This window comes from Lithobates pipiens, unplaced genomic scaffold, assembly GCF_037356315.1.
Source record: "Lithobates pipiens isolate NorthernLeopardFrog02 unplaced genomic scaffold, aLitPip1_a1.2 Scaffold_16, whole genome shotgun sequence".
Classification (NCBI taxonomy): domain Eukaryota; kingdom Metazoa; phylum Chordata; class Amphibia; order Anura; family Ranidae; genus Lithobates; species Lithobates pipiens.
The window spans coordinates 189,768,527-189,790,852 of NW_027507748.1; the positions used below are offsets into that span (position 1 = coordinate 189,768,527).

Below are 22,326 nucleotides of genomic sequence, written 5' to 3' on the forward strand. Positions count from 1 at the left end.
CAGTATTTACATGTAAACACAGGTTTGCTGGTGAGTCATCTGTACACAACAATAGGGCAGAGCTGGGAAGCATTAGTAGCAGCACAGGACTAAAACTTCAAGGGACAAGGGAACGTAAACTAGGATAGTTGGCAAGTATGAGTCAGCTGCTTTGGGCCCCACAACAATGACAGGACCCAGGGCAGCTGCCCTTTTTGCCCTGCCTTAAAGACGGCCCTGCCTGTAGTCTTTCCCCTGGGAGGAAATAGATCTCTGAAGGCCCCTTTATTCTGAAGGGAGCTTACAGATTCATTTATAAGTCCATCTAACAAACGCCCACATTCTTTTTTGGGCAGAAAAAGGTGGAGTAGAGGTCCTTGTCCTCCAACTTGCCTGGGAGAGGCATTTAAACTTCCCCTTTCAAGGCCCCCTCCCTAATTTTGAAAGCCTTGTGACATGGTCTGGTTCAATAGCCACATGCCTATTGCCCTCCCTTTCCTATTTAAAATAATGGTATGTATTTTTTTTAAATGTCATGGGCTTTCCCTTAAAATTACAACTAGACCCTTACCTAACTTAAATATATAACCTAAATAGTTATATATGATGAGATTTGGGTTCAGTTCTGACCTGGGTTCAAGTTGAATCCAGTTTCTTCAACATGTGGGCACTTGGCAAAAGAGTTGTCCCAAATTGCCCAGTTTAATTGTTGATTGGCAATGGATTTACATTGCTGTATATTGGGATTGAAGTAGACTTACATTCAAGCATATTAGTGACATTTTTTATTTTATTTTTTATTGCACTGCTATGAAAGGACTTTTTCAAGATGTTGGTGTGTTTATTTTCAAATAAATATTTGTGGGACTGTAGTGTTTCCCCTGGGAGGGAGTAGATATCTGGAGGCCCCTTTATTCTAAACAGGGCTTTCAAATTCCTTTATAAGTCCCCCTAACAAACTCCCGCATTCTTTGATGAATAAAGGTGGGGTAGAGGTCCTTAAAATTCCAACTAGAACCGGCATGCAGCCTGGGTGACCAGAAAAGTGAGCCTGCGCCATCCATCCCCTTTCTGAACCACCCGTGACCACCCAGGCTACATGTCTGACTAAGGGCCTAGGTGAAATTTTAGGGAGAACCACACACTGTTTTTTTTTCCCAATTCTGTAAAAAAAAATTTATGTCGCTTTTAAATAACTACATCTTACCGTGCTGTAACCTCCCACATTTATCTTTAAGTTATCCCCCAAGCCTGTTATTTTAAGATTATGTATATTTTCAGTGTTGCCTTTTAAGCAGCATAAAAAGCTCTCCCATAGACATAATTGGGTTTTGCGTTTGCAAACCTTCTACTGTACTGTGTTTGCCAAACTCTGCTCAAACTGATCTATTTACCATTCAATACTGTAATGCATAGATCTGAAGAACCCTTAATTTGACTAAAAAATATTTTAATGAGGTATCTCAAAGTGTAATGATTTTATGTATTTTGCAATTCTGTATTTAAATTAGTAAAAGATTGGTTAAAAATGAGGTCTGATGAATTACTGCGGGTTACTGTCCCTGACACTTAGCCATTGTATTTTATGCTAGCTATTAGATAGAACTAGAAATCTTTGATTACAAAAAATGATTAATCCAGAAATAAATTTGCAGCATTTCCATATTGCAGGAGATAATACACCTTTCCAATCAGCCATGCAGTAATTATGTACTACCCCTCTAAAATAAAAGCCTTGTCAACATTTGTTATGTGATTACTATATTATAGAAATTGTTATCTTACCAGCTTTGCTGCTTATTTTTAATAGTAACTGTAAACTGTGAGTTTTTAAAATTACCTCTATCTGGGGCATGTAAAGGGCAGAAGAGAAAAAAACTAAAGGCAATTACTTTTAACAACTTTTCAGTAGAAACTACAGAGACATGAAGGCAACTGGATACCTCAGGATTTGTGTTACTATGTCACTGTATAAAGCAGACCAAAATAAATATGAAATATATATATATATATATATATATATATATATATATATACAGTCATGCTGAAAAGTTTGCATATCCTGGCAGAAATTGTGATCTGATCAGGCCAAAAAACTGTCTTTTATTTAAGGATAGCAATCACACAAAGACATTTATTATCACATAGTTCTTTGGATCCATTTTAAATCATAATGATAACAGAAATCACCCAAATTGCCCTGATAAAAAGTTTACATACACTGGAATGTTTGGCCTTGGTACAGACACAGAAGGTGGCACACACCTGTTAAAATGGCAATTAAAGGTTAATTTCCCACATTTGTGGCTTTTTAAATCACAATTAGTGTCTGTGTATAAATAGTCAATGAGTTTGTTAGCTCTCACAAGGATGCACTAAGCAGGCTAGCCACTGAGCCATGAGGAGGTAGAAAAGACCAGTCAAAAGACCTGCGTAACAAGGTGATGGAACTTTACAAAGATGGAAAAGGATATACAAAGATATCCAAAGCTTTGATAATACCAGTCTCCTTCTGAGAGGACATTAAGAAACATCCTTCAGAAGGAGGGGAATTGTGCACACGAGGGGCCGCACAGCAGCACGATCCCAATGCTCTCGTGTCACCCAGACACGGCGCATCTCCAATCGGCAGGTGGGCTCTGTGACTGGCCCTCCTGATCACATGACAGCCGTGTCAAATCACAGTGATGTAAATACAGAGCCGGTTGCTAGGCAATCAGCTCTCCTCTCCTCACACAGAATCTGTCGGTGAATTGAGGAGAGCGGATCGCTGCAGCCGGTTGATGCTCAGTGAGAATGAGCTGTTTTTTTACAGCTTTTTACTCACTGATCACCAGTTTAGTGTCCCCACAATGTAAAAACATAAAGTAAACACACATGTCCCCAAAACACATGTCCCTAAAACACATGTCCCCAAAACACATGTCCCCACATATGCAACAGTAAAATCACATGTCCCAATGATTATCTGCACACATATGTCCGTGATCACCTGCGCACATCTGTACATGATCATTTGCGTACATTTGTCCGTGATCACACAAACCAATTATTATACACTTAACGGAATTTTTTTACCAAAAACATGTAGCAGAATACATTTTGGCTTAAATTTATGACAAAATTAGATTATATGTTCAATGTTTTTATTGAGACAAAATTAGATTTTATTGGATTTCTTTTTAAAAAAAAATGTTTTTTTTCCCCAAATTTCCACTCTTTTTTTGCTTATATCACAAAAAATAAAAAACAGAGTCATGAATAAATACTACTAAAAGAAAACTCTATTTGTGTGAACAAAATGATAAAAATTTCATTTGGGTACAGCGTTGCAATTGTCATTGAAAGTGCAAGAGCGCTGAAAGTTGAAAATTGGTCTGGGAAGGAAGGGGGCGAAAGTGCCCAGTATTGATGTGAGAGATATCAGATCACAGCTACATTTACCTGTACACATTTACCTGGACACACGCAATTTAAAGCCATCTGTATGCGTACAGTATGTTTTTTTATAGTTTTAACTGTAATTTTTTGATGCAGTGTTTGAAACACAAAATCTATTGTCAGCATCAAATTATTTTAGTATAAAATGTTATAGGTTTTCCAATGGTGAATTATTTTGGTTATGCACGAGAGTGGACACAGACAGCAAATTCAATAACTCACATCATGACTTCCCCTTTTATTTTTCAAAAAAGATAAATTGTGAGTAAAAACATCTACACCAGGCGAACAGATTAGAGCACACCAATTATTCCACCGCAACAAACTCCTCACAGCACATCAACTATCACTTAGGATGGAAAGGCCACCGATATCCCCATGGAAATACCTGATCCTAGCCCACTACCTCAAATGTATAGATAAAGGTTCGCAGTGCTCGAGACAGCTTACGCCTTTTGAAAAACTCTGTATACAAAAGACTCCACAATCTCACCCTATCTTCATAACGCACAACCTTATTTATGCTAACGTTAAAGCAGGTGACAGTCTAGCGTGCAAAAAATGGGAGAGGGATCTTTCGATCCCAATCTCGGAAGAGAACTGGAAACTAATATTTTTAAACATTCATAAAGGATCGATCAATGTAAACACCCAAGAGAATGGATATAAAATCCTATCCAGATGGTATCGCACACCAGCTCTCCTGCATAATTTTAATCTGATGGTCCCCAATGAATGCTGGAGATGCCATGAGGCAAGCGGCACCTTGCTCCACATCTGGTGGGAGTGCTCTTCCTTACAACCATTCTGGAGGGATGTTCATCGCATCACCTCCAGAGTAACCTCTCTAGACCTGCCATTTTCCCCGGCTCAATTCCTCCTTCATTACTCGCCTCTATCACACAAAACATGCCATAAATCTCTCGCAATGCATATGATAAATGCCGCTAAACAGAGTATCCCAATCCACTGGAAGTCTACGCGCACACCCTCACTTACAGAATGTCTCTCCAAGATTTGTAAAATTGCCGATATGGAAAAACTTTTATACACGGCACATGATGCGCCAACCAAGTTCACAAAAAAATGGGCTGGTTGGACACACTTTCAGACATCGCCCAAATACAATTCGATTATAAACTTCTCCATCTAAATTACCGAGGCAGACAGATAGGGAGTGGAGAGAATTTGTAAGAACGATCATTATTATACCCCACCTAAACCACTGAAGACCACTTCTCCCGCTAGAGGGATGCCATGCCGTTACTGCGACGTCTCGCACTTGCAGTATATGCCTCCATTCAGATAGTCATACTGGTCGTCAGCCCAGGATCTGACACAGGGGAGCCAGAGACAATACCCCCCCCCCCACCTCTTCCCATCCCTTCTCTTATCCCTTTTGTCACCCATACCCAAGTCCCCCTCTTTTCTCAATTCCCCACCTGCATAGCAGTGGGGCCTGTTCATCAATATCATTATCTTACATTATACACGGTCACACTCATATTGCCCCCAATACAGGATACAGACTTTGAGATAGTCAGTGTATTATCAATTCACAACTCTTACTGTTTACCTTCCTCAAGTGTATCTAACTGGTGTCTATAGCTTTATCCCCTAGTATATGCAACCCCCGCTCCTGACTTCAAGGTACCCAAATGATCTCCAAGGTAGATAATGGAGATGTTACTATTGAACAGCTAGGGTAGATCAAGTGTACATGTATTGTTTAAATTCTGTTCGTGTTTACTGTACCTGTGTTGGCTTTGTATTCTCTCTTTTTCAAATAAAATACATTTTTGTGGAAAAAAAAAAGCATCTACACCATTGAAAAACACCTTTGTTAGATTTTTTATTTAACGTCCCCTGATGTAAACATCAATTACATTGATCACCAATATAGATCAACATCATTCACAATGATCAGTAGCTGAAGGTGTTGACCCCCCTTCCCCCCACCATGATATTAATTACAGTGTTTGAATCACAAAATCTCATTTCAGCATCACATTTATTTTGTTTAAAATTGTATAGGTTTGCCAGTGGTGTATTATTAAGGTTATGCAAGAGAGTGGACACAGACAGCTTCCAGCTGTTAGTAATGTGTCATAAAATATAAGGGTCTTAAAGTCATAAATTCAATAGCTCACATCTTTTTATTTTTCAGATTCAATAAACATGCTTTAAATCAAAATCTCAGCTGCCTTAAACTTTCATTTGCCTCTTTCCTTGCAGGTGTCTGATCTTTGGAAGCTGGCTGTTCTAAGGAATAAAACAGAACAACGTGGATTGGCTAGATTCATCCCACTGTAAGTGAAATGCTGAGCCAGATACAGATAACTTATTTGCATTTGTCTACTTATAATTATTGTACTACTACTGCCTTGGGTAGTATAGCAGAAATGGCATTTGCTTTTGGCACATAATAAAAACATTTTTATTTCCATACTTATATGTTCCATAATGCTGGAAATGCATATTATGATCAAAAATATTTTCCAAAGTAGTATTCTTATTTTTTATTTTTTTTAACCTTGGCATTTTGGTTTGTGGGTCTGGCCCTGAAAATCACAACCTGTGCGTTAACATCTGGAAAAATTTGTTGGACTTTTTGGCAAAGCTGAAGGTTACAGCATTGTGCAATTGGAAGTAGATAATTGGAATGGCTGTTTTTACTCTATTGAAATGTAAACTGGATTGTGTGTGTTTTTTAAAAAGGCAAGAGGCAAATCAAGTATTAACCCAAAGAATTGTAGTTATGCTTCTCTATAATCTATTTATATGTATTCATTTTCTTAGCTAGCCTACTGTTCTTTTAATATTTTACTCTATACCAGGAAGTCAGGAAACTCAGAATACTTAGTATTGGAAAATAATCTTACATTGTATAAAAAGTATTATTTAAATACTAATGAGAATTATCATTAGCATTGCTCAGTATAAGCATTTCAGGTTAGGATATTCTAAATTAATTTAAAACAATTCTACTAAATACAATAAAGAACACAGCTTTGGAACAGAAAACTAAACAAGCTCAGTGGTCTTGCATTCTATTAACGGTGATAATTACATAATAGGGCCTACTCATTTTTACATTCCCTAACTTCCATTAGTTTTTGGAAGTTCAAAGGAAATACTAAGAATTAGAGCATAGCCTGTGTGCTAATTCAAAGCAGTGTTATGATGTGTCTTGTTTTTGTTCTCATATTTATAAATGTTAGCTAGCTATTATTGGGAAATAATCAGTTACAGGCTGGGTAAAGTGCACCTTTTAGAAACTATACAACTTTGCATGAATACATTTCTGGTATGCCACAATATACTGTACAGCAATAGTATGCTTTTTCAAATCAGGCTGCTTATTTTATCACTGAAGCTGAACTGCAGGCAAAAAATCATTCAAACATATTAAGGCAGGGTGATGCCGTGCCACTGTTTAATATGGCAGCCTGGGCCAGATTTTCTAGGAAACAAGCACACTGATGGCACAGGTGTGTGCTGGCTTCATGTTAGAGACAGAGTTAGGTGTCAGTTCCCCACCTTCCCAAGGGGGTCAGTGTGTGAAGGGAGCTGTGAGAGATGCACGTCGCACCATACTGTCCAGGCCAGGACAGACAAAGGCCTGAGTCTGTCAGAATGTAGCATCTGGAAGCTTCAGAACAAGAAGTCAAGTTGACAAAGGTACAACGTTTTGTTGTTTGGAACTGTGTGTTAGATGGTCTGGATGACCTACGCATGAGGCCTGAGCAGTAGATCTGCAAAGAGAGCCATAAGATTGAATATAGTTTGTTTGTCATAGTGATGGGAAGACTTTCATTTGTGAACTTTTTATTTTCTTTTATGTGAAAGTGGGCAGAAAAAGCCCTGAAACGTACTTCTGGCTTTGAGTAAACGCACTGTTTTCCACTACCAATGAGCTACAAAACCCCTAACTTGTCACAATATTCAGCAATAGCCAAAAATAATATAAATCTGTTTCATTGGCACCCAATGCCTGTACAAACCCATTTATTACCTTGTAAAAATAGCAATGACATAATCACTGTGCTGCACATAGCTTGTGCAGGGAGCAGAGACCTAGCAGGTCCAGCCCCTACAGGCTGATTGCAGAAAACTACAGGAGGGGGACAATACAAGACAGCAGTGACTGTTTTTTATTACTGTTATTTACTGCAGAAAAGCACAGTTTCACTCTAGATTACTGTATAGGTTTGCGTACTGCATATATCTGAAAGAAACATACAAAGCATTTGTGAACCTTTAAACTAAAAACTCTACAGGCATCAGGATTAAAAAGACTCTATCATCTCTCATCAAAGGATAGCCCATCAGTCAGCACCTAAATCCAGAAAGTCAATATATGGATAATGCCTGAAGGTGAATCAATCGTTCACATGAGAAATGCAGATGAAAGCATTGTGGGTAAACAGGTGGGTGGGTAATGTAGTAATTATAGCGGAACTTAACTCAAAAATTGAAGTACTGCTGGTTACCTTTACCACCCCCCCCCCCATTCCCCATACAGTTTTTTTTTTGGGGGGGGTGGAAATACCAATTTTTAATGGTACACTCTCCCACTTTCACAACCCTCATTTAGGCAAGAGTGACAACCCTTGCCCTGCTCCTCCCCATCCACAACCTTCTGGGACATGTCACACATCTCAGAAGACTGCGGGACCCTTCACAGTGTGCTGTGTAAGCTTGCATATGCTCAGTGGGGAGCCAGCTGTGTTTCCTCAGGAAGTCACAGCCAGCTCCCATATCCAAGAGGACACAATAAGGAACTCACATGGGTAAGAACTGGCTGCGGTAACACAGCGCTAGACTCCGAGCACTGGTAAGCAGCTACAGTATTTGTCAAGAAAAAATAAAATAAAGAAACAACAGAGTTCCTCTTTAACCACTTGACCACTGGCCACTTAAACCCCCTTCCTAACCAGACCAATTTTCAGCTTTCGGTGCTTTCACATTTTGAATGACAATTACTGTCATTTAATGTCATACAACACTGTACCCATATGAACATTTTTTCCCTTTTTTTCCACACAAACAGAGCTTTCTTTTGGTGGTATTTAATCACTGTTGGTTTTTTTTTTGTGCTATAAAAGAAAAAAGACTGAACATTCTGTAAAAAATATATTTTCTTTGTTTCGGTTATAAAATTTAGCAAATTAGTAATTTTTCTTCATAAATTTTGGTCAAAATTTGGTAAAAATAAGTACGAATTGGTGTATATTATTTGGTCTTTGTGAACGTTATAGAGTCCACAAGCTATGGTGCCAATATCTGAAAATTGATCACACCTGAAGTACTAACTATCTCATTTCTTGAGACCCTAACATGCCAGAAAAGTACAATGACCCCCTTTTGGAAAGAAGACAGTCCAGGGTAATTAGAAAGACGCATGGTAAGTATTTAGAAGTTGTAATTTTTTCCCACAATTCTTTGCAAAATCAAGATTTTTTTTCTTTTTTTTCACAAAATTGGCATATTAGCAGGTTATTTCTCACACACAGACTATGCATACCACAAATTACACCCCAAAACACATTCTGCTATTACTCCCAAGTATTAATGATACCACATGTGTGAGACTTTTACACAGTGTGGCCACATACAGAGGCCCAACATGCAGGGAGCATCTTCAGGAGTTCTGGAGCACCCAGGCCAATTCTGACATTTCTCTCCTACATGTAAAAATCATCATTTATTTGCTAGAAAATTACATAGAACGTCAAAACATTATATATGTTGTTTTAGAAAAGACCCTAGAGAATACAATAGCGGTCGTTGCAACTTTTTATCTTGCACGGTATTTGCGTAGAAATTTTTCAAACACTTTTTTTTGGAAAACAACTTGTTTTCTGCTTAAAAAAAACAAAACAGTGAAGTTTTCCCATTGTTTTTGAATAATGTAAAAGATGAAGGTATGCTGAGTAAATAGATACCTAACATGTCACCCTTCAAAATTGCACACGCTCATGAAATGGCGCAAAACTTTGCTACTTAAAAATCCCCATAGGTGACACTTTAAATGTTTTTACTGGTTACATGTTTTGAGTTACAGAGGAGGTCTAGGGCCAAAATTATTGCTCTTGCTCTAAAGTTAGCAGTGATACCTCACATGTGTGGTTTGATCACCGTTTTCATATGTGGATGGGGCTTACGTATGCGTTTGCTTCTACATGCGAGCACACAGGGACAGGAGTGCTTTACAGTTAAAAAAATAAAATTATTGTTCATTTTACTTTATTTATTTTAGTTTGACACTTTTTTCCCAAAAATACATTTTTTGATCACTTTTATTCCTATTACAAGGAATGTAAACATCACTTGTAATAGGAATTTGGCATGACAGGTCCTCTTTACTGTGAGATATGGGGTCAATAAGACTCCATATCTCACCTCTAGGCTGGGAAGCCTGAAATAAAAAAAAAAGATCCTGGCTTCGATCGTAGCGGTGAGCCGGTGAGTCGGTAGAAGCATCGTAGGGCGGCGGGAGGGGGGACATAAGAATGATCAAGCATTGGAACAGCCGCTACGATCATTCTTATGTGTAGGGAATCACCGGCTGAAAACACAAAGTTGTCCATTTATACAATTTTTCTAACACATAGCATGTACATACCAAAAATAACATCCCAAAATAGATTCTCCTACTCCTCCTGAGTATGCAATATCACATGTGTGAGACTTCCACAGCCTGGCCACATACAGAGGCCGAGTACAGCTGAGTATGACTGAGTATGACTGAGTATGGCCGAGCATGGCTGAGCATGGCCAAGCATGGCTGAGCATAGCTGGGTATGGCTGAGTATGACTGGGTACAGCTGGGTATCGATGAGTATGGCTGGGTACGGCTGGGTATCGATGTGTATGGCTGGGTATTGCAGAGTATGGCTGGGTATCACCGAGTATTGCAGAGTATGGCTGGCTATGGCTGGCTATTTCAAAGTATGGCTGGGTATCACTGAGTATTGCAGAGGCAGAGTATGGCTGGATATTGCAGAGTATGGCTGGGTATGGTTGGGTATTACAGGGTATGGCTGGGTATTGCAGAGTATGGCTGGGTATTGCAGAGTATGGCAGGGTATGGTTGGGTATTGCAGGGTATGGCTGGGTATTGCAGAGTATGGCTGGGTATTGCAGAGTATGGCTGAGCATGGAGGGATGGCAGGGTATTGTAGAGTATGGCAAAGTATGGCAGGGTATGGCTGGGTATTGCAGGGTATGGCTGGGTATTGCAGAGTATGGCAGGGTATGGCAGAGTATTGCACAGTATTGCAGAATATGACAGGGTATTGCAGGGTATGGCAGGGTATGGCAGGGTATGGCAGGGTATGGCAGAGTATGGCAGGGTATTGCAGAGTATGGCTGAGCATGGAGGGATGGCTGAGCATGGATGGATGGATGGCTGAATGTGACTGCAATTGTCACAGAGCAGCTGTTCTCTCCCCCTCTACTCTCACACTGTACCGATCAGTACACAGAGGGGAGAGAGGAACTGGTGTCATGATATGATGCCAGTTTGTTTACAAGTGACCGCTCCGCTATTTGATGGAGCAATCACATGGTAAACGGCCGCTATCAGTGGTCATGGATGTGCCCCAGGGGGCGGGCAAGAGCGGGAGGACATCACAGTAAGCCCGCCCAGAGTTATGCAACTGCCATGTAGCCGTCATTTGGCTATGGTCCGGTTGGCAAGCAGTTAAAGGAACTTTAAAGTCTCATGGATTTTTACCTTAATGCATTCTATGCATCAAGCGGAAAAACCTTCTTTGCTGCCCCAAGAGCCCCCCTTTTTCGTACCTGAGCCCATCCATTCCAGCGAGGAGCACGAGCCCTGTGGCTCCAGCTGCTGTCTCTGTCCTCATTGGCTCCTGATGCTGTCAATAAAATCCAGTGACACTGGAGTGGGGAGTCCCGCTGTCTGTGCCAATGGATGCAGCAGCTGGACTCAGAAGCATGCCCACATGGGTGCCCCCATGGAAAGCGGGTCTCCGTGGGGGCAGCTGATGAAGGGAAGGAGAAAGCAGTGCCTGTAAGGCACCCTAGAATAGGTGGATCAGGGCTGCTCTGTGCAAAACCCTGGCACTGAGCAGGTAAGTATAACATGTTTGTTAATTTTATTTTAAAAAATTCTAACCTTTACAACCCCTTTAGGTGTGAGTGATATAGTTACATGTTACCTAGAATGCATGGATTTAAAATTAAAAATATATCTGGTGCTTTAGGTGAGATTGCATTTTATGTGACATTTAAATATAAAACCTTACTCTCTTGAAAATTTGATCCATTACACAATGGGAAAATACATGTTTTGAATGGATACTTTGTAACCCTAACCATATTAGGGTATACAGTGCCTTGCAAAGGTATTCATATCCATTGGAATTTTTTGTGATTTGCTGCCTCACAACCTGGAATTAACATGGATTGTTTGAGGATTTGCATAATTTAATTCACAGAACATGCCCACAACTTTGAAGGTTTTTTTTTTATTGTGAAACAAACAACAAATAGGACAAAATAACAGAAAAAGTCAATGTGCAGAACTATTCACCTCCCTAAAGTCAATACTTTGTAGAGCCATCCTTTGCGGCTATCACAGCTCCAGGTCACTTTGGATAAGTCCCTATGAGCTTGCCACATCTTACCACTGGGATTTTTGCCCATTCCTCCTTGTAAAACTGCTCCAGCTCCTTCAAATAGAATGGTTTGCACTTGTGAACAGCAATCTTTAAATCTGACCACAGATTTTCTATTGGATTGAGGTCTGGGTTTTGACTAGGTCATTCCAATACATTTACATGTTTCCCCTTAAACCACTCAAGTGTTGCTTTAGCAGTGTGTTTGGGGTCATTGTCCTACTGGAAGGTGAACCTCCATCCCAGCCTCAAATCATACACAGGGTGGTACAGGTTTTGCTCAAGAATGTCCCTGTATTTAGCACCATACATCTTTCCCTCAACTCTGACCAGTTTTCCAGTCCCGATTGACAGATCATGTGACACTTAGATTGCACATCATCAGGTGGACATCATTTCACTAATTATGTGACTTTTGAAGGTAATTGGTTGACCCAGAGCTTTTTATGGGCTTCATAACAAAGGGGGTGAATACATACACACATGCCAATTATCATTTTTTTATTTCTGAAAAATAGTTTTATGTATATATTTTTCTAATTTTACTTCACCAACTTAGACTATTGTGTTCTGATCCATCACATATAATTCAGATTAAAAAAATTTGAACTAAAGCTGTAATGTAGCAAAATAGGTAAACAGCCAAGGGGGTGAATACTTTTGCAAAGCACTGTAAATAGAACTGTTTTTATGCAGAAGACCATAACTTCAACATAGGCATGTATTTTTTTCATGGGTTTGAGAAATGCACTTTGTGGTTATGTCTCAAAATGACTTTGGTTTCTAACTTATCATAAGCCCATCCAATTTTTAGATCAGTGTGAGTTTTGTTACTGTGTGGTGTTTGTGGCTTTTTTTTTTTAGTAAGCCATCATAAATGTTTGTCACCTTGTCATCCACTCACGTTTCCTGTAACTCATTGTACTAACACTTTATACTTTGCAATATACTGTACGCTCATAACTTCTTATAGTGATTCTAATTAATAAATGGCTGGTATAAACCTATCCCATTTTTTTACTAAGATGAATTAAAGATACTTATCCTGCTATTAAATTGTGCTCCTGTACATCTGCCTTTTTATCTTAATCATTTCTGCTATTACAAGCTAGGTCAGGAGCCACAAAACCCAACCCTATTTCCTTACAGTTCTGCTGACAAAGATATCAACATAGATTTTATCTTGGCTGGAAATGTGATGTATTATAAACTCATCTCTATCTCCGGTTATGTGTAACGGCTGCACAGAATGTGAAAAGAAAACAGGTGGACTTGACAAGAATCAAACAATGCATATATTCACGATATCACTGGAAAGCTTACATTAATTTGAAATGTGTATCTGTTTAAACTGAGCTTTTGCCATCTGTTGTACTCTGCTACTGAAGACAGGGGAAATTGAAAACTTTGATCTGCACTCTTGGATGAGGTTGAAGTAGATGAAATGCACAAATTAGTAATTATTTAATGCACAGTGAGCAATGGCATTGGAATTGGGGTCAAGAGAGCCATAGCCTCGACTAGGTTCTTGTTCCATGAGGCTTGAGCCTACTCTGTTGCCACCTCTTGCAAAATTTACTTTTAGTGGAGAGCTAGCAGTATAATATTTCAGGCTAGAAATGCACGGGGAACAACTTCCTATGAATTGCCTATACTTGATAATTGTTTGGAACTTAAAGCAGACCTCACTCAGAAGAGGAGCTTATATATTTTCACCTCTACCCCTCCTCTTCTATTATTTTTGGGCACATTTTTTTTTAGGTAGCGGGTACCTAATTTTGACAGGTACCCACTCCCTTTTTTACTGGCCCCTTCAAGTCCCATAAGGTTCTAGGACCATTCACAAAGCACAATATGGCTTGCACATGGGCAGTGGGAAGCTAGCTATGAAGACACAGGGAGTGACAGCTGGCTTCTCCTAGTAAACATGCCAGCACCAGGGACCCGAAGGCCGATGAAGAGCTGGCCTAGGTGAGGAATCCTTGCACAGGAAAGTGTCTTTTTAATAAAAGTCAGCAGGTACAGTATTTGTAGCTGCAGACTTTAATTTATTTCATACAGCCTGAAGATCCTCTTTAAGGACTAACTACAAGTACAGTACATACATTGTCCACCAAATTTTGACTGTAAGTAGAAAAAAGGTAAAACTAGAAAAAGGTGCAGTAAAAATTTCAGATAGATGGTCTCTTTGTTTATTTTCAAAGCCCATGGATACAGAAACTCAACCCCCCCACACCCCCCCCCCCACACACACACACACACACACACACACTCTCTCTCTCTGTATGGCATCAAATAGTGGGTGTTTTAAATTTTTATTAACAGTGGGAGGGTCTTAAAGGGGCGTTAAATACCAGGAGTGGATTATGTACAGAGTGCAGAGTTCAGGGGCAGGGGGTTACACACAGAGTGCAGAGTTCAGGGGTGCACTACCTCTGCTTCCCTCACCCGCATCTCACTTTCACCCCTCTTCAGCTCTGACCTCTGCATGCAACCCCTCTACTGCCCTCATCTTCTCCCCACCTCCTTAAAAGCTAGACCATCTTCCACATGTCTCACTTCTGTTGCTTCAGCTATTAGCACCCAGTCCGCTCCAAAGCACCCAGTCCGCTCTAGTACCTCCCCACACACTGTAGTTGGCTCTGCCTGCCTCACTTTTGCGTACAGGGTGTGTACAGGGCTTTAGACTGAACCTAGTTTAGTTTTTTCTCCATAATGGTCTCTCTTTAAGGGATAGCAAATGCTTCCACATTTATAGTGTATCTTAGAAGGAGATGTTAGAAAAAAATAGTGACAGAATGTGAAATCCAAAACTTAAACATTTATAAGCAAATAACCATGAAGTTGGTATATGAGTTCACAGTTTATGAAATCTGACATTCTGTTAGAATTTTTTTATTCTGGATGTTCAAGAACAATGTCAAACCTGACAAATGGGACCATAAAAAATAAAAAAGTAGAAGTGTCTTTTCATTTCCATAAAGCACTATATTACTATACATAGAACAGAGCTACTCTAGGTGTCACATGATGCAGGTCTGAATAAAAATGTCATATGCCAGTGGACCATGTGAAGAACACCTGATGTGCTTTTATAGATCATGCAGATTGTGTTAATATTCATAGAAAAGACTAGACCATTTTGTCTATTGAAGCTATTTGCTGGAAACTACAACTCTGCAGAAGCACTGGCAGAGAAAATACAAAACAACAAAATAACAATACCCTGCATACTGCTTAGTGAGGATAAGCTCCAATTCTTCTCTAATATTCAGAGTATCTCGGATATCTAATATAAAAAAGAAAAAAGAAACACTTACAAAAAATGTAAGAAATAGCTAAAATGACATGAGTAACACTATGAACTTTAATTAAATAATTACGATATCAAAAACACAACATAATGCACACTTGTAATATTGGGTGGAGTATATTTCATTATTGGTGTTATTTTCTAATTTGTAATTATGGCACCAAGATTCTGTGCAGTTTAGGAGACAACTTCAGCAGCTTCAAACATACAGGTCCTTTATTCGAGTTGACCAAAATACGATACACAATACCAAATACATTTTGCTTGCTGTTCATTATAAATGTTATTGCCACTTTAGCAAAAAATACTTTTGGTGCAATAGTGTTAAAAAGTAAGATGGTAAAGGTTAGTTTTTTTTTTTTTTGCCAAAGCTCCTAAACTCAGCTCCATAAAAGCCTATGTGTCAATGCACACATAGACTTCTACCAGAGCTTAGGAGCTGCTGCGGTTAAGGGAGCTTCAACTTCCCACTCCTGAACATGGAAAAATCATGTTTTGATCACCGGAAAATGCAAACAGCGGCAAACATTTTCCTGCGGCCGGCTATCAAAGTAGGCTGTGTGTACATAAAGCCTTATGCCCTGTACACATGGTCGGACATTCCGACAATAAAATCCATCAGATTTTTTCAGACGGATTTTGTGCCAAACTTGTCTTGCATACACACGGTCGCACAAAGTTGTCGGAAAAGGCATTCGTTCTGAACGAGGTGAAGTCAAACACATACGTTGGGACTATAAACCGGCCAGTAGCCAATAGCTGTGGTCTCTTAATTTATTCTGACTATGCGTGGCATTTTGTCCGTCAGAATTGTCTACACATGACCGGAATTTATGCAATCGGATTTTGTTGTCGGAAAATTTTAGATCCAGCTCTCAAACTTTGTGTGGTGGAAATTCTGACAGAAAAAGTCAGACGGAGCCCACATACGATCGGATTTTCTGTCAACGCGATCCGATCGCACATTTTCCATAGGAAATTCCAACCGTGTGTACAGGGCATTAGAGGTAGATGCACGATTCAAAGTAACATCAGCACAACAAGCCTTTAAAGCATATCTTAATTTGAAAACAAAAGTAACATATGACAGCTTACCAGTCTTCAGATGTGGTATCCACATATGTGTTTTCTTTTTTTCCAGGCTTTTTTTTACTTTTTTTTGCCTAGAAATCCTGTAAATAATACACCTTTTGTCCCTTTATAGCTACGCTCATTTCTCTATTGTATCTATGGAAGTAGCCATGGTTGACAAACAGGCTGGATTTCAAACATGTTTGCCTTTTGTTCATCTTCATTAAATTTTGGACTGATTGGATTAGTAGTTTACACAGGAAAGATAAGGATGTTTGTGCTTTATTTTAAGCTGACAGGAAGTGACAAGGACATTATACTTTTTGCTAGATCAACAGATATTATCTGTACTTGCTAAAATGTTTTTAGCCTCAAAAAAGGGCAAGGACACATGCGGCACAGTGGCTTAATGCACTTTTGCCTTACAGCACTGGAATCCTTGGTTTGTATTAGGACACTATTTGCATAGAGTTTGCATATTCTCCCTGTGATCATGTGTGCATTTGCTCTGGGTACTCCCATTTCCTCCCATACTCCAAAGATATTCTGGCAGGCTAACTGCTACCAGTCGAAATTGGCCCTAGTATATGTGTGGGTGCTTGTATGTATGTAAGATAGGGGCCTTAGATTGTAAGGTCCTTGAGGGCAGGGACAGATGTAAATGTACAGTATGTATTATATGTAAAGCACTATATGAATTGTGATACAACCAATACAGCTGGGACAGTAGTTGGCTATGGGTATCATACATACGGATGTACAGTATAACAAATTCTTTAATGGAACACTGGATGCAGTGTATTGATAAAAATTATTTTATGGTGATCATAAAAATCAATCTCATTGTGAAATACTGTAAAGCTGTTTACAAAGCAATCGTTTCCTAAAAAGTCTGTAGCAATATAAATTAAAAAATATAGCAATCTGTGTTTTACAGAGAAGCTTATGCCTTTTACCTGTATTGTGCTATGTGAAACATCTAAAGATATAGTGAGTGAACAGTGTCTTTTTATTTCCATTAATACTGCACATAATCACATATGTACATAATATGACCAGCAAATGTGCTAGTATTTGAGTCTATGTCAGTCACCCCACAGGGAAACTAAGCCAAGTACAAACAGCATAGGCAAGCAACATCACAAGAGGTTTTTCATACCCTTTGCCTTAGGGATATACTGTAGAGGCTTATTAATAGAATTGCTACACTGCATTACTCTGGGTAGATAAGACAAGAGGCAAAAGATAAAGATAGTTAGTCTGTTAACCCATTCTTCCTGGAAATGGCCAAGAAATAGAAAATATTACTAATCTGAATGTTGCTGCAAGCATATAGCATAATAAAAGAATAAATAGATTTAAATAAATGATAATAAAGAAAATCTGTATTCATTCTTCTTCTTGAAAACAATGCCTAATGTTTTACATATATGCCCCCTGTACCTGAAATAGTTTGCCTGGGGAGGAGATGCTTTATTGATTTGTTAGTAAAATCCAAGGAAAAACTAGCATGGGTACCACCATATAACCTTCCCCACTGCCTAGCAACTGACAGAAATCCAGCCATGGAGAGGAAGGAGCTGGTGTCTGCCACGAGAAGGGAAGGGTTCAGTTTAGATTTTGCACAAACTGAAAAGTTATATTGCATACACAGGGGTCTTACAGGCATTGGATGAAAAAAAGGAAACACATTTTAATAATATCGTATTATATTCAATAGGACTCATGTTTAACTTCAACTTTTTAATTTGAGCATGGGTACATGTTAAGAAAAATTTAACATTTTAGGGTCCAAACTGAAGGAAAAGCACGGATTTTTACAAATTGATCTTAGGATGATTCAGTGTACACAGCACTATGGCTTACTTGTTAGCTTTCTGATTTTTTTTTTTAACTGGAGTCATGGCTTAATTGTAATTAGGAATGAGCTGAACACCCCCCAGTTCGGTTCGCAGCAGAATATGCGAGCAGGCAAAAAATGTGTTCAAAAGCGCGAACACCGTTAAAGTCTATGGGACTCGAACATGAAAAATCAAAAGTGCTAATTTTAAAGGCTTATATGCAATTGATTGCATCAAAAAGTGTTTGGGGGCCTGGGTCCTGCCCCAGGGGACATGTATCAATGCAAAAAAAGACGAATAGGCCAAAATTTCCTAAAGATTTTTTCAACTTGTTTGTATTGTCTATGGAACCCTGATACAAAAGCTACTTCTCCTTTAAAGGGAGATTTTTCCTTAGTGGTCAAAAGTGATACTCTATCCATTAGGGAAACTTGATCTTTAATTTTGATCAACATTTCCAATGGGTATCCTTTTTCACAAAATCTGTTGGTACTTCAGCTTGAATATGGAAATCTTTAATATAATCACAGTTGCACCTAATATGCATATATTTTTCCTTTGGTATAGCCCCCAACCATTGAGGGTGATGGCAACTGTGAGTTGGCATGAAACCATGCCTATCAGTGTCCTTAAAGAATGTCCTTGTGCCAATCCTATTCAGATTTTTATTGAGTGTTAAATCCAAATAGTTGATTACTGACGAACTACATTCTGCTATAAATGTAAGGCCTTACTTATTTTTGTTCATTTGTGCCAAAAAAGTTCAAAACTTGTTTGAGAACCTTCCCAAAACAAGATCATTATTGGTGTATTGTTTGTAAAAAGAAAGTGCTTTATTCTTATTTTTAAAAGTGGTTTCCTGTTCCCATTTGTTTAGTACTATGTTTGCCACACTAGGGGCATAACGTGTCCCCATAGCTACATCCTTTATTTGGTTATACTATTGGTATAAATAAACAAAAAAATGTTGTTTAGATTCCTCTAATAAAGCCCATTTGACCGCCTCAAGAACATCTTTTTGTTCTCTACTATCTTTCAAATAGGATGGGCTCTGGGTTACTACCGGGGATTTACTTTGCTCTTATGTATTTTAGGGACTATCTATAGAACTGGAATTCTGGGGGCATGGGGAATTAAATAATTTGCTTCTTTTGTATCTAGATTTTTTTGTTTGCTCCTTTTTTTACCCATTGGTTGAGTTCTAACTTTAATTTAGCTGTGGGATCCATATTAAGTTTTTTGTAAGAAGCTATATCATTAAGTAATCTTTTGATTTGTTTATTGTAATCTTCCTTAGTGTGTACCACCAATCCACCCCAATTATCAGCTGGTCTGAGTACTATTTGTTTATTTTTATGCAATGGTTTTATTCCCTCCCATATAGATTTGTTGATTTTATGTTTTCTTTAATTTGTAATTGTGTAACTTCATCTTGGACCATATTTTTAAAAACCTCTATAAAGCGGTGAGTACCCTTTTTTGGGTTAAACACAGAATTCATTTTGAGTCTGCTATGTTTGTATAATGTGTCAACATTTGCTGGGGTAAAGACATTGGGCTGACACGCAAAGTGTTTTTTAAATATTTAATTTCCTAATATATTTCTCAATATCAACAAATAATTCAAACTTGTCAACATTTTTGAATTATGATAAGATTTTACCTAGTTGTTCCAAATCAATCCCACAATTCGAAAACACAATAGAGTGTTCTATACTGTACATAGTAGTAGATTATTGGATTTTAGTAAAACGTTGTTTAAAACCATGTCATTCAGCTAGTATTTAAAGTGGTTGTAAATGCTGCTACACCACTTTTATATAGAGGTAAGCCTATAATAAGGCTTACCTGTAGGTAACTTAAAAAGCTCCTCAACTTGCACAGTTTAGGAGAGATTCACTGTATCCGCATGTGCCAGCGTCATCAGTTTGAAATGCTTTTAGCCTCTTTCTATGATGCATAAGTCTGGTTTAAGTTACTTTTGTATCTCAGTGGACATCGGAACTAAAGCCCATGTATACAAATCCTTGGGCTGAAAGGTACAGAGCAAAGCAATAGCACCCTAACTGTCAGAGAGCATTGGCCCTTTCTCTTATGCCCTGTACACGCGGTCAGACTTTCAGACGAAAAATGTGCGATCGGACTGTGTTGTCGGAAATTCCGATCGTGGGCTCCATCGGACTGTTTCTGTTGGAATTTCTGAAACACAAAGTTTGAGATCTGGATCGAAATTTTTTCCACAACAAGATCCAATCATTTAAATGCCGTCGTACATGGTTTACGTCACATCGTTCTGAAAGATCGCATTTTCCAACAACTTTGTGTGACCGTTTGTATGCAAGACAAGTTTGGGCCAAAATCCGACGGAAAAAATCTGACAGATTTTGTCATCGGAATGTCCGACCATGTGTACAGGGCATTAGAGTTCTGCTGTGTATAGGCTGATATTAAGTTGCCAGCATGTATGATAGATGTATGTCAAAGTACATTACATTATTGTTTTTAAATGAATATAATAATCTATATAATTACCTGAAGCCTAGCTTTGAAGTTACATAATAATTTTGCAAATTTGAAATGATTATCGCTCAGCATGTGTGTGTTTGTGTATGCCTGTATGTATTTGCTTATTAACTTCCCCTAACACTGTGAAACCTAAACATATCATAAGCACGGTGTCTTCCATGCTGGTGTTAATGAGTTATTTATTATCTTCATTCATCTTTATTTTTAAATTCAATCATCCATTTCATGCAAGACAGAGCATGTTATTTGCAATGAGAATACATTTCTTTCACTGACCCACTAAAAGCTGATGTGTATTTTATGTTTCTTCAGAGTACCTTTATTTTTTTCATTTGGGAGAAGATTTTTTAATACACACAGGCTGGGTTATTGAGCATTAGGACTTGGAGGCACTGTAGAAACTCAAACTTGTAGCTGTGAAAAAGATTTTTGCACATGAAAATTACACTGTTTCATAACTTCAAGCAAAATCCATCAAAGTGATAGAGAAATAGTTATGTGCTGCGACAAGAAACAAATAATCTTTTCCATCTCCAGTGTTGCCTGATATGTGATGGTTTGTTTTTGATATTTTAATACTTTGGCATTATAGCAGTTCTTCAATGCCCACTCTGTAGTTTCAATTAAGACATCTGCTTATTCCTTGTATTTTCACATTGATGGACACTGCACTCTTACCAAGTCTCAAATAAGACTAATATGGCAAATAAGACCTAAAATATTTCAACATGTTGTAACAGGGAATAATAACATGCACCACAATCATTACTTTACTTCTACATCAAATACAAGTATAACAAATTGTTAACAAATAGTTTTTTTTGTAGATTTGGATAGAGTGGTAACAGGTTGGAACCATTGTTAAATTTTTATTGCTTAGTTAAGGAAAATTGAAATATAGAGCTGGACATGTATCTAAGGTTATTTTATTGGTATTGCTATGTTATCTTAAGTCTGTTTATATAGATGATCTGATTCTCGGCTAGGCACCCCAGATGATCTCCATAGTCTTGTTGGCTTGTAGTGTTAAGCCTGGTACACAACATGGTACTGTTACTAATATGATCTTAGTGTGGCAATCTCCCCACTGTGCCTTTGTGGTTATGAGACCGGCATCTATAGAACAGACAGCTGTACACTTAGCCTGTGTGAACAAGGCTCAATGTAACCAAAATATAAATTGAAGCACCACGCCACTGTCAAAATATCCAGATATGTCTTTATTCCACTAAAGGTCAGGTGAAAAAACAAAACGGTAATCAACATGTTTTGGATCTAAAAACACCCCCTTCATCAGGGCTGAAAACTGAAAACAATGTAAATAGACTAGACATGAACTGGACCTTTAGTGGTATTTCTCAAGTGCAATTACAAGCACAGATCTTGTTAGCAGTTGGTTTGGCAGCAGCCAAACCTGTTGATGCCACACCAGCTGCCGAGTAAAGAAGAGCCAAACATACTGTACAATTGAATCAGGTATATCATGGAGGTACCCAACCTGATGCAC

General features: G+C 38.5%; 1 protein-coding gene across 2 annotated transcripts in view; it reads left to right on the forward strand.

Annotated features, from left to right (window-relative positions):
• Positions 1-22,326, forward strand: part of TBL1X (transducin beta like 1 X-linked) — a 475,925-nt gene that overhangs the window by 176,925 nt on the left and 276,674 nt on the right. For both annotated transcript variants that reach the window (XM_077480837.1, XM_077480836.1), the window contains one exon: positions 5,656-5,729. The gene's annotated coding sequence lies outside the window, so the exon portion shown is untranslated. The remainder of the gene's footprint in view (positions 1-5,655; positions 5,730-22,326) is intronic.